Below are 13,761 nucleotides of genomic sequence, written 5' to 3'. Positions count from 1 at the left end.
GACCTAATGTTTTTTTTTTTTTTCCCCTGCAACTCTTCTATGTTTTTTATACTGGAATATTTGGTCATGTAGTAATTTGGTCATGAGTAATGAAAGTCTTGTTCTAACAAACTGGTCATTAATGTCTTTACCCATTTACATAGATATTGAGCCATACTGGAGAACAAGGTCCAGGAGAAAAAGGTTTAGAAGGAAGCTGCTATGAGAATGAAATTTAGCGTGGTATTACACGGGACGATTTTCTGTCGATTAACGACAAACTATCTTAAAACACAGGCCGTTGATCGTTACTTACGGTCGTTCTTGTGCTCGCCCTTTCCTGGATGATAGACCAGACAACATATTATTACACTGAACGATGTTTGAACGATTTGTGAACGATCAATAATGAAAATAGGTCCAGATTCTATCAATCGTTGCCTGCTTTTACATGAAGCGATTATCGATTAAATCCGAGCGATCTAAGGTTTTTTAAACGACAATCATCCTGTGTATTACGGCCCTTACTTAGTTTACAGCGACTGTGCAATTGGTATGTGGTATAATCTAAATTGACCTCATTTATGCCGCAAGTTGAATAAAGCATATGAAGACTTCATGGGTGAGTGCTGGATTGTGTCTTATTCCTACATAACTTAAACTGACGTGCCATTTGAGTTTACAACCATATTACTGATTCGTCAAGTTAAGGTGGTATCTAAGAAGTCACCAAGGTCAACTTAAGTTGGTTCTAACAAAGGACTTGGACTGTTCTCACCACTCAGTGGTCTGAGACTGTACTTTGTTCAGACAGTTGGACGATGTGCGTGTACTGTATGCATGCTAGCATTTGTGGGTAGTTGAAAGTAAATTGCATAAAAGGTAATGGGCTAACTGTTAGGAGGGGAAAAAAACCAAAAATAGGACAAGGGTAGCCTGTGTGAAACCCACAGAAACCTGACTCTTAATGGGGTACTCTGGTAAAAGATGTTTTTCTTTCAGTCAAAAAGTTATATAGATTTGTAGTTTACTTCTATTTTTTTTTCTTTTTTCTTTTTTTATTACACCTTATATTACTTATCAGCAAGAAGTAGTGCATTCTTTCCAGTCTGACACGGTGCTCTCTGCTGCCACCTCTGCCTGTGACAGGAACTGTCCAGAGCAGGAGAGGTTTCTATAAGGATTTACTACTTCTCTGGACAATTTTTGTCATAGACAGCGGTGGCAACAAAGAGCGCTGTGTCAGGCTATGTTCACACAGTGTAAAAGTAAGGCCGGTGTTGCTATCGGCAACAACGGCCGTATTTCGTACGGTGTGGAACATTGCCTATTCTTCTATAGGATCCCGGCCGAATCATATACACATAGTATACGCTCCGGTTGGGATCCCATGCGGGGCCGCAAAGAACTGACATGTAAGTTTTCTGCGGCTGCAATTTAGTGAATTGTGGCTGCAGAAGGACCTGTCAGTTCACACAATGAAGCGAGCGGCTCCAGTTTTGAGTTTTGATGCGGGCGCGCTGATGCGCCTGCATCAGAACACTGCAGCCGGAAAGATCATCTGGGCGGTACTGCAGTACCAGCCGGGATGATCTTTGCAGAGACCAGCCATTCTGTGACCCGGCCGGGTCACAGAACGGCCGGTCTTTCACGTAGCATGAACATAGCCTCTGACTGGAAAGAATATACCACTTCCTGCAGGACATACAGCAGCTGATACATACTGAAAGACTGGAGATTTTTAAATAGAAGCAGATTACAAATCTATATCATTTTTGGACACCAGTTGAAAATTGCGGGTGTAACCCCATAATGTGTTTATGGTGTATTGCTCAATCCCAGGGACCCAGGAGAAGACTCATGAAAAATGAGCAAAATAATTATTTTTTTCCTCAATGTTCAGGTATTTTTACCACCACGTTTGGCCTGACACCATCAAGCTTTATGTGCCGCCGTGCGTGTTTTATAACCATAAATAAATGTGCCATCTGCCCATCTGTTAGATTCTGGAATCATCCCACTAACCGATTCATTAGCCCTCACATATTGTCATAATGTACAAAGAAAATGACAATCACATGAAGCCCGAGCAATGTTAGCACTTGTACTAAAGAAATGGACCACATGCTTAGCTAAATGAATTTGCTGTGAGAAGCCGTCTCAGTAGCCATTTATCCCGCACCTTTATGTGACATTAATGAGTTGCTAATGCTTCTCCCATCTCAGTGTTAAATCTCCGCTCAGCACGCAGGGTTAAAGCATCCAGTTAAGGGCAAAACTTGGAGATTCACTCACTGCTTCCTCCATGGCAACCGTGCTGGTTAAATCGGAGCTCCTACCCGAGCTGTTAATAAAAAGTTCAATGGAAAAGAATAGAAAGTGAAAAGCAAAAAAAAAAAAAAACATCTACAGGGAGATAAAAAAAAAATCTATTTTTAGCTAAAGAAAATAATTTTAACGCTTCTTCTCATGGAGAGAGCTTTAATAAGACAGAGAATTGAAGGGCAGGCACTACTTTTTTATGCTTTTCCTAATGATATAGCGATATGATGGTATACCTGAAAGTGGTTATAAATAGCAAACTCATATAGACAGATGATAGATCGATTGATAGGATATAGATGATAGATAGGAGCCTCGGTTATGAGTCTTAAAACACGGGAATAGCCAGATATCCCTAGCCTGTTGCCAATGGGTACCTCCAGATAGGGAGAGCACCAAACCACTCTGATACTTAGCCCCTTATGTCCCACTCTGTTGTGAGTATTGGAACATAAATAGGGAAACACCAGGGTGGTCCCTTTTGTGTCAAAGTCTAACTCGGTTGTGAGTGTTGGGACATGACCACGGTTTACCAAGGCATCCATTCATCCATCCACAGACACCTGTTTCGGGGTATTTGCCCCTCGTCAGTGCGGAGCAGGACTCTGGCTACCAGGGGCAATGAAAATTAGACCAACAAATCCCAGCAATCACTGAGCTTAGATTAGTAAAAAAAAAATTCCAATGAAGTACTCAATAAAGAGTCTCCATTGATGCCCCCTAAAAATTAAAATATTCAAAAAAGGGTCCGTGGAGCCTCAGTTGCGAGTCTCAAAACACAGGGATTGCCAGATATCTCTAGCCTGTTGCCAAAGGATGCCTCCAGATGGGGAGAGCACCACACCACCCTGATAGGTAACCCCTTAAGTCCCACTTGGTTGTGAGTATTGGAACATAAATAGGGAAACACCAGGGTGGCCCCTTTTGTGTCAAAGTCTAACTCTTTTGCTAGACAGAATCCTGCTCCACACTGACAAGGGGCAAATTACCCAAAACAGCTGTCTGTGGATGGATGCCTGCCTTGGTAAACCCTTGTCATGTCCCAACACTCACAACAGAGTTAAACTTTGACACAAAAAGGGCCACCCTGGTGTTTCCCTATTTCTGTTCCAATACTCAAAACCGAGTTGGACTTAAAGGGTTACCTATCAGGATGGTTTAGTACTCTCCTCAGGCACCCCTGGCAACAGGCTAGAGATATCTGGCTATTCACATGTTTTGAGACTCGCAACCGAGGCTCCACGGACACCTTTTTTGCATATTTAAATTTTTAGGGGGCATCAATGGAGACTCTTCATTCAGTACTTCCTTGGAATTTTTTTTACTGATCTCCCTGAGCTCAGTGATTGCTGTGATTAGATAGATAGATAGATAGATAGATACAATTGCCTTCTCCCTGATCTTTTTATGTAAATTACTTATACCGAAGATGGCACAATCACATTCTAAAGACAGCATTTCAACAGAAGTATACAAATGGTATGGTTTAGGGCTGCTTTATTGCTTTTGGGCCTAGGCAGCTCACCATTAAAGAATCCTTTATGAATTCTTCATTGCACGAAAAGGTTCTTGAGGATAATATAAGGCTATGTTTCGTACAGTTGAGGCTCGGGAAAAAAGAGCCATGAAACATTACAATAACCTAAACCTAAGAATTATTCCACAAATCAATGGCCGGCTAAAGATGTCATCGGATGGAGGTTATATGAAATGCATACAAGAAATCCCTTTTAAAAATAGATGAAATATTATAAAGATTCTACAGTAGGAACACAGTACAGTATAACAATTGTCTACTGGACATTATTACTTCCCTAAGGGAAAATTTATTCTTCTTTTTCTACAGAAGAAAATGGCATAGCTGTGTTAAGGTTTAAGGGGTACTCCAGCAAAAACAGCCTATTCTAACCTTTCAGTGGCCGTGGAGCAATTTTGTCTCTGTCAGTGATTGGCTGAGCAGGCTGTTAGTACCAGGTGAGTCTGTCTCAGAAGTGGAGGCAGGATTGTTCAGCCGGGGCCAAAGATGACACAGGAGAAGACCGGGGGAGTACAGAAAGGTAAGGATAGGATTTCTGGGAGCTTTTCAAGGTTGTGTGAAAAGTACATATGGCGATGAGGGGTCCAGTTCTACAGATAGGTTTGGATCATAGAGGTGAGTCACACATCTTTTAGACATTTACACTACCGTTCGAAAGTTTGGGGTCACATTGAAATGTCCTTATTTTTGAAGGAAAAGCACTGTAGTTTTCAATTAAGATAACTTTAAACTAGTCCTAACTTTAAACAAATACACTCTATACATTGCTAATGTGGTAAATGACTATTCTACTTGCAAATGTCTGGTTTTTGGTGCAATATCTACATAGGTGTATAGAGGCCCATTTCCAGCAACTATCACTCCAGTGTTCTAATGGTACAATGTGTTTGCTCATTGGCTCAGAAGGCTAATTGATGATTAGAAAACCCTTGTGCAATCATGTTAACACATCTAAAAACAGTCTAGCTTGTTACAGAAGCTACAAAACTGACCTTCCTTTAAGCAGATTGTGTTTCTGGAGCATCACATTTGTGGGGTCAATTAAACGCTCAAAATGGCCAGAAAAAGAGAACTTTCATCTGAAACTCGACAGTCTATTCTTGTTCTTAGAAATGAAGGCTATTCCATGCGAGAAATTGCTAAGAAATTGAAGATTCCCTACATCGGTGTGTACTACTCCCTTCAGAGGACAGCACAAACAGGCTCTAACCAGAGTAGAAAAAGAAGTGGGAGGCCGCGTTGCACAACTAAGCAAGAAGATAAGCACATTAGAGTCTCTAGTTTGAGAAACAGACGCCTCACAGGTCCCCAACTGGCATCTTCATTAAATAGTACCCGCAAAACACCAGTGTCAACATCTACAGTGAGGAGGCGGCTGCCGGATTTTGGGCTTCAGGGCAGAGTGGCAAAGAAAAAGCCATATCTGAGACTGGCCAATAAAAGAAAAAGATTAAGATGGGCAAAAGAACACAGACATTGGACAGAGGAAGACTGGAAAAAAGTGTTGTGGACGGATGAATCCAAGTTTGAGGTGTTTGGATCACAAAGAAGAACGTTTGTGAGACGCAGAACAAATGAAAAGATGCTGGAAGAATGCCTGACGCCATCTGTTAAGCATGGTGGAGGTAATGTGATGGTCTGGGGTTGCTTTGGTGCTGGTAAGGTGGGAGATTTGTACAGGGTAAAAGGGATTCTGAATAAGGAAGGCTATCACTCTGCACCGCCATGCCATACCCAGTGGACAGCGCTTGATTGGAGCCAATTTCATCCTACAACAGGACAATGACCCTAAACACACCTCCAAATTGTGCAAGAACTATTTACAGCTGAAGCAGCAGCTGGTATTCTATCATAGGTAATGGAGTGGCCAGCGCAGTCACCAGATCTGAACCGCATTGAGCTGTTGTGGGAGCAGCTTGACCGTATGGTACGCCAGAAGTGCCCATCCATCCAATCCAACTTGTGGGAGCTGCTTCTAGAAGCGTGGGGGGCAATGTCTCCAGCTTACCTCAACAGATTAACAGCTAGAATGCCAAAGGTGTGCAATGCTGGAATTGCTGCAAAAGGAGGATTCTCTGACGAAAGCAAAGTGTGATGTAAGAACAATGTTATTTCAAATACAAATCATTATTTCTAACCTTGTCAATGTCTTGACTCTATTTTCTATTCATTTCACAACGTATGGTGGTGAATAAGTGACTTTTCATGGAAAACACAAAATTTTTGGCTGACCCCAAACTTTTGAAAGGTAGTGTATATCTGAGATGAGAGCATCCCTTTCCCTTTAACCCCTTAAGGACAGAGCCTGAAATGGCCTTAAGGACCATGCAAATCATATGAATATGACCTGCGTAACTTTATTCATTGATAACTTGGGAGTGCCTTTACCTATCCTGCTGATTCTGAGCACCCCATTTCAGAAACTGTACTCCCCAAACTGTGCAAAAGCACATCCAGAAATTTTTTTAGCCCTTTAGGTGAGTCACAGAAATAAAAGCTAAGTGTGTAAGAATTGAAAATGTACATTTTCTGAGCTGAAATGTTATTGTAATCCAATATATTTCATAATTATAAACCTATTACCAGAGAAATATACCCCAATATTTATTGCCCCATTTCTTTAGTTTATAGAAATACCCCATATGTGACCCTATTGCGCTATTTGACGCAACCACAAGCCTCAGATATAAAGGAGCGCCTAGTAAATTTCAATGCCTCCGTTATATTTGGTCATTTTGTACTGTACCACTTCAGGTTGGCAGAGGCTCTGGGGTGCCAAAATATAACACCTGTTTTGAAAACTACACTCCTCGAGGAATGTAACAAGGGGTGCGGTGAGCATTTAGAACAAAGGGTGTTTCACAGGTTTTCAGAAAAATTTGGCACGAAAAAGGAAAAATCTTATTTTTTACACTAAAACGTTGTTCTAGTTTTCAATTTTTCATTTTTACAAGGGGATAAGAAAAAACACAAAACATCTAGCGCAGCTTCTCCCGAGTACAGAAATACCCCACATGTGGACATAAAGTGCCAAGCGGGCGCAGGACGAGCCTCCAAAGGGAAGGAGCACCAATTGGCTTTTGGAAGCTGTATTTCACTGGATTTGATTTCAAGAGCCATGTTGCATTTAAAAAGCCCCTATGCAGCCAACACAGTGGAAACCCCCACAAGTGACCCTATTCTGGAAACTTGACCCCTCAAGGAATCTAACAAGGGGTTCAGTGAGCATATGGACCCCACTGGTGACGGGCACAAATGTAGAACATGTGATGTAAAACGGAAAAATACAATTTTTTCATTTTCACAGCACAAATGTGCCCGTCACCAGGGGGCCATATCCCCGCTGAACCCCTTGTTAGAACCCTTAAGGGGTGTAGTTTTTAGAGTAGGGTCACTTGTGTGTGTGTGTGTGTGTGTGGGGGGGGGGGTTCCACTGTCCTGGCAGATCAGGGGCTTTGTAAATGCAACATGGCAAGCCTCTAATGCGAATGGGGGCCATTCCTATTTAGTTGGGAAAGGGACAATTTTAGTTTATTTGGGGGTATTAGGCCAATTATTAGTTTATAAGGTTGGAAATGACAGGTGTCCATCAAATTCCACCTGTGTTGATCCAGAGGAAGACAAAAAACCCTCCATGAGGCAGACAGCAGTAGCCTCATCACAGGGGAAAAATTCCTTCCCGACTCCATAATGGCGATCAGAATAATCCCTGGATCAACGTGACCCCTGAAATAGGAATATGGGGAAGAATTTAGAAAATTTAGAACTTCAATGATGTGTTGTACACCGTGAAGCAATCTTTTATGCAGAGGCTGGAGTGATCAGGACAGGTGTCACACTGGTAAATGGTGTCCTTCCTGATCCCCCTTTTGTGGCACATTCTGCACTTTTTTTGGGATCCCCCCTGTTTTCCAGTGTGCGAGACCTGGAAAATGTTGCCCTGGTATTGTCTGGAATCTTTCCACTAACTCCTAAGATGGGGGGGGGGGGGGCACTCTGGGGGTTGGATTTGGGTGTCCCTTCCAGTCTAAGGCTATGTTCACACTCTGTATGAGACCGGCTGGTCTCATTTAAGATCATCTCGGCTGGCACTGCAGTTCCGGCAGGAGGATCTTTAGCGCTGCTGAGTTCAGATGCAGGCGCATCCATGCGCCTTTATGATTCTCTTTTTTTTTTTCACTGGACTTCTCCTTTAAAGCAAAAACTATGTCCATTGCTTGTGATGTATACATTTTATATTTTGGTAACAGAATCAGAATTTTATGAATCACTTCTTTTCCCAGACTTTTCTAGTTTCCGCACCAACTATGTGCTTACTTAGATCCCAAAGGATTTCATGTTCTAGATATATTGCATCAACTTTGCCAGAGGCTTACTAAATTATATGCACAGTGTTGGTGCTTGCTTTACTTTAACATAACACTGGTGTATGTATGTGAGTAAAAGAAATATGACAGCTCTTATTTTTGTGACCATAAATTGAGGTAATTTAGCTTTCATTTTCCCTACAAACACACAGGAACATTTTTATATAAAATACAATCTGTCCTTCTATATCAGGACTGTAAGTAGAATACCAAGGCTGAACTAAGAGTTCTTCACTTGTGTGTTATATAATCATAGTACAGGTTGTTGCTTTTTCTTTTTACAGTAAAGGGGTTGTTTAGTAGGAAATCATATGAAAAATATGATTACTGCAATATTGTATTACTGAACTAATGAAACATCACCATTAGTAACAATATTAAGACCAGAACAGTCGTGGTGTAGACAGGGCCGGATTAAGGTTGGTGGAGGCCCCGGGCGACAATTTTGTTGGAGGTCCCCCAATTCAACTATACTGTACTGCAATCTATACAGATGGCAGCTTACTGTATTTAACTTAGCACCGACCCCTCCTCGCTCCTTGCTGTGTGGCTCAGCATCCTCCTCTGTTATGCACGTGATGGTCACTAGAGGCTGCAGTGCAGAGGAAGATGCAAAGCCCTAGAGACAGGAGCTGGGAGGGCTCAGTGTTCTCACGTTGTGTTTGTGTTAAAGGGGTAGTGCGGCGGTAAAGAATTATTCACATTATTATACAACTTTGTAATGTATGTTATGTCTGTGAATGGCCCTCTTCCCCGTGTCCCACCACCCCCACCCGTGTACCCGGAAGTGTGGTGCGCTATACATAAATGTCACGTGCCAACCCCCGTCTCCGATCTTCAGTCAGTGACGTCTTCTTCGGATGGCCGTCGAACAGCTCCGACTGTCCCGAATGCCGGCCACCCTCTGCAGCGTCATCCGATGCTCAGCCGCGATTAGCTGAGCACAACTGTTAATTAATAAATAACCCCCTCCCCTAATAAAAGTCCAAATCACCCCCCTTTTCCCATTTTATAAATAAAAATAAATAAATAAACATGTTTGGTATTGCTGCGTGCATAATTGCCCGAAATATTAATTTATTTAATTCATGATCCCTCCTGGTAAATGGTGTAAGCGCAAAAAATGCCAAGGTGCAAAATGTTGCATATGCGCAACCAAGGTACCAATAGAATGTAAAGATCATGGCACAAAAAAATGACACCTGACACAGCCCCATAGACCAAAAGGATAAAAGCGCAATAAGCCTGGGAATAGAGCGATTTTAAGGAACATTTATTTTCTGTAAAAGGTTTTATTTTTTACGAGCCATGAATTAATATAAAAGTTATACATGTTACATATCGTTTTAATGACTTGAGGAACATATATAACATGTTAGTTTTTCCATAGGACACACGGCGTAAAAACGAAGCCCCCTCCAAAAGAAAAAGAATTGCTTTTTTTTTTCAATTTCACTGCGCATATAATTTTTTTCTGGTTTCACAGCATATTTTATGCAAAAATTCAGCCTGTCATTGCAAAGTACAATTAGTGACGCAAAAAATAAGGGCTCATGTGGGTCTGTAGGTGTAAAAATGCAACTGCTATGGCCTTGTATACACAAGGAGGAAAAAACGAAAACACAAAAACAAAAAATAGCCTGGTCCTGAAGGGGTTAAGCTGCGGATTCGCAGCAAGATCCGTTGCGGATCCAGTCTCATTCATTTCTATAGAGCACATACTGAACATCCCGCTGTGAGTAAGCGCTTTAACCCCTTGTAGCCCCACAGCCTGTAGCCCCGCCGCCGAGAGCATAACGCGGCGGGGCTGCGGGGCTACAGGCGGCGGGCTGCGAGCTACAGGGGGTTAAAGCACATGCTCACATCGGGATGTTAATCCTGCTGCGAGTATGTTCTCTATAGAAATCAATGGGACTGGATCCGCAGCGGATCTCGCTGCGGATCCACAGCATGAAATACGCTGCAGATTCGGTAGGTTTGAAGGCACCCTATTAATGCTTTGGAAATGCATTATGCATTTCCACAGCCTTAAAACTTGTTGAAAGGCTCAGTCAAGTAACCTGTCAGGTGGTTCATGCAACATTGTAGTCATTGCCTGTTTAATGCTGTCCTTGATTTATCCTGAAAGGTTCCTATTAATAGCATGCTGCATCTTCATTCATTAATATCAAAGCTACAGTAGATCAGACAGGTTGAAGAAATTATGAATAAGATTGCTAAGCCATTTTTTTTCCATAATTTTTTTATTTTTTTATTTGTAACATAATGTTTTTAATGCTCATGGTCTCTGTATGCTGAAAGTTGTGGCAGAGAGTCTGACCTAATGCTCCTAGAAATATGCTGTCATTCGGTCAAAAAAAACAGGTTCCCATGGAAACACAGCAGGAAAAAAAGAAGGGTGAGACAGCCATCCAAAAATAAATTGACAATGTTGAGAAGAGATCCTAGTTTCTCACTCTTATTGAGAAATATTATACATTAAAGGAGAAGTCCGAGGAGGGGGGGGGGGTCATTATAGGCAGGGTGTGGGGGGAAATTAAAAGAGAATAATAAGAGACAATATTCTCACCAGGCTTCCGTACCCCACCGGGTGTAATCACCTCCCATCACAAGCGGGTTGGGATTTAGCCCGCTTAGCCAATCAGTGACTGCAGCAGTGTCCAACCCCTTTCACTGACTGGTTGAGTGGGGCATCCGTCAACTGTGAAGATGGCCATGAAGGTGATGTTACTTTGGAAAAACATTGTAATTCCTAAAGGGGTTGTGCAGCGAAAATCTTTTTCTTTCAAATCAACTGGTGTTAGAAAGTTATATAGATTTGTAATTTACCCTATTAAAAAATCTCAAGTCTTCCCATACTTATCAGCTGCTGTATGTCCTGCAGGAAATGTTTTATTTTCAGTCAGACACACTGCTCTCTGCTGACATCTCTGGCCGAGAAAGGAACTCTGTCTCTGTTTTCTGCAAATCCCCATAGAAAACCCTCTGCTGATCTGGACAGTTCCTGTCTCAGCCAGAGATGTCAGCAGAGAGCACTGTGTCAGACTGTAAATAAAAGACCATTTCCTGCATGACATACAGCAGCTAATAAGTATGTGAAGACTTGAGATTGTTTTAATAGTAATAAATTACAAAGCTATATAACTTTTTGACACCAATTGATTTGAAAGAAAAATATTTTTGCTGGACAACCCCTTTACAATGGCTTCAGCCATGTAATTGCTTCTGCAAGAAGGAAAGGAATACTGGCAGCAGGCCTAGGAGGAGAACACCTTGAACTTACAGCGCAGGCAGAACATAGACGCAGGAGAAAGACATTATTGTATAAACAATATGTGTAAACAACATATTGTACCAGCTTTACTGCGCGGGACAGGAAACTGTTGCCCATCTATGGATTGACCAATCAGAATAGGATATGTGTGTGTCTTGTGACTTGAAACACTGCCTTTGTTGAAAGTTTATATATTTCATGTGAGACTAAATAAAGCATGAGCGTGCACTCCTAACTCAGCTGAGAGAGAGGGTCTTTTTTAATTTTTTTTATTTAAACTTTTTTCATTAAAAATTTTGCACTTTTGATGTTTTTTTGTGCATACCCCATTTACCCAGTGAGATCAGGAATGGGATTATTTAATGGTTCAGGTGATTCCACGAGCGGCGATACCAAATATGTTAATTTATTTTTATTTATAAAAATTGGGAGGGGGGGGGGGTGATTGATACTTTTATTATGGGACAAAAAAGTTTATTAGCAAATTTATATATATATATTTTTTTACCAGTATTTTGTAGTGCCTCTAGTGGTTTCCTATGATTAAAACACTTCTTGCTCACAGGATCAATGCAGTACAAATGTACTGCATTGATCTAGTCTATCTGGGGTCAGTTATTAGGGGGCTGCTGAAGGCAGGACCGTTGCTGAGGCCCAACCTGGTAAGTATAACCCAATCTGCCACTAGACCAACATAGATTGCTTTTTGAAATGGTTAATTAGCTGGCACTGCAAATTGGGCCACGATGGCTAGTAGCCATGGCCCATGGCTGCTGATAGCAACCGGGAAAAGCACGGTACAGAGTCCCCCCTCTCCTAGCGGTGCCTTGACATGCGAGGTCTTTTATGGGTCACTAAGGGGTTAATGATAAATCTCTTATGATTAAATTATATCAATAGCTATGTTTTAAAAGCTATATTTCTGTTGGTAAATTGATCAAATAGCTGAATTATTTACTGAATATAAATTGCCTGTACATAGTAATATACACTTTTAGAACCCTTTATACACAGTATCATGTCTATTGCTGGGGCTGGGGGCATTTCACCCCCATCTGGCACTTTATCATTGATAACATAGTGTATTCGTTATACCTGGAGTGTCTCTTTAAGCTTCTGGTAAATCCCTTAACATTATTGCCATCATTATAGTTGTTTCACTTCCTGATAGCAGAAGCTTAAAGAGACACTCCAGGTATAACGAATACACTATGTTATCAATGATAAAGAGCCAGATGGTGGTGAAATGTTAACACTGTCTCGAGTCATTTTACAACCATATTTATTTTATATTCAGGTCGACAGGAAATGCTAATAAAAGTCAAAGTACTAAGCGTAGGAAAACCTACTGTTAATAAAACAGCATTGAGCCGAGAATTGAAAGCAATGCCATAGAAAATGTGTATTTCTTGCAGTACGGGTAGACGTCATCCACTGCTTAAGAACAGTAACGCTGCTGAGCAAATAAGCCCTGGATAAAACGACATTTTTGATGCTGTGCTGGGAGTGTTAAAATGAAAATAGTTTGCTGAAAATATTATGGAAAATGAAAGCTTTAAGGGATCATATCCACATAATGTTCTATGACATATAAAAGGTGCTTTCTCTCTGTCTGTGCTGATGTGCTTAGTGGCTGTCTCTTTGCTCCTATACTCAGTTATAAATGGAGCTGTCCAGCGTTAAAGCCGCTGAAATGATGAGTGTGCCGTCAGGGGAAAATAAATAAGCCACTCCTTGCTGATCTAAGTGACAGTCTCTTTCGTTGCATTGTTAGCAAAAACATTAATTATATAAATTCACTGTGGGACATGAATCGCCCTTAAAGAGTTAGCGTGGAGCATCTATAACAAATTTCAGATAAAATATTTCTTGACATAAACTGAAAAAAAAAGTATGTGCACAAACCAAGAACTATGTTTTACTCTAGAAATCAACAGGGTAAATACTGTATATAGAACTAACTTGACTTTTTAAGCCACTTATCCTGGGGTGACATACTATTATGCAACAGTCTCGTAATCAAGCTTTATAAAGCAGAATAAAAACCTGAAGAATAAGTGGCAGACACAGATACATTTTGACATACAAAAATACAATATGAATTTTAGAAGTTGCAATAGGAAAAATTGATATTGTCAAGCCTACTCTGAGAATTGTGCATACAATAAATGAAATGGACTGCAGATATTGTCAGGCATTGTCTCATCACCTGTACATACACTTAAATAGGAGCTATTATTAGTCTTTAGGAGTTTTTATTATCTTGTAACAGCGGCAGGGGA

This window comes from Dendropsophus ebraccatus, chromosome 11 (genome assembly GCF_027789765.1).
Source record: "Dendropsophus ebraccatus isolate aDenEbr1 chromosome 11, aDenEbr1.pat, whole genome shotgun sequence".
In the NCBI taxonomy this organism is placed as follows: domain Eukaryota; kingdom Metazoa; phylum Chordata; class Amphibia; order Anura; family Hylidae; genus Dendropsophus; species Dendropsophus ebraccatus.
The sequence above is the reverse complement of the archived record's forward strand: the minus strand, read 5'-3'. Positions refer to the sequence as shown.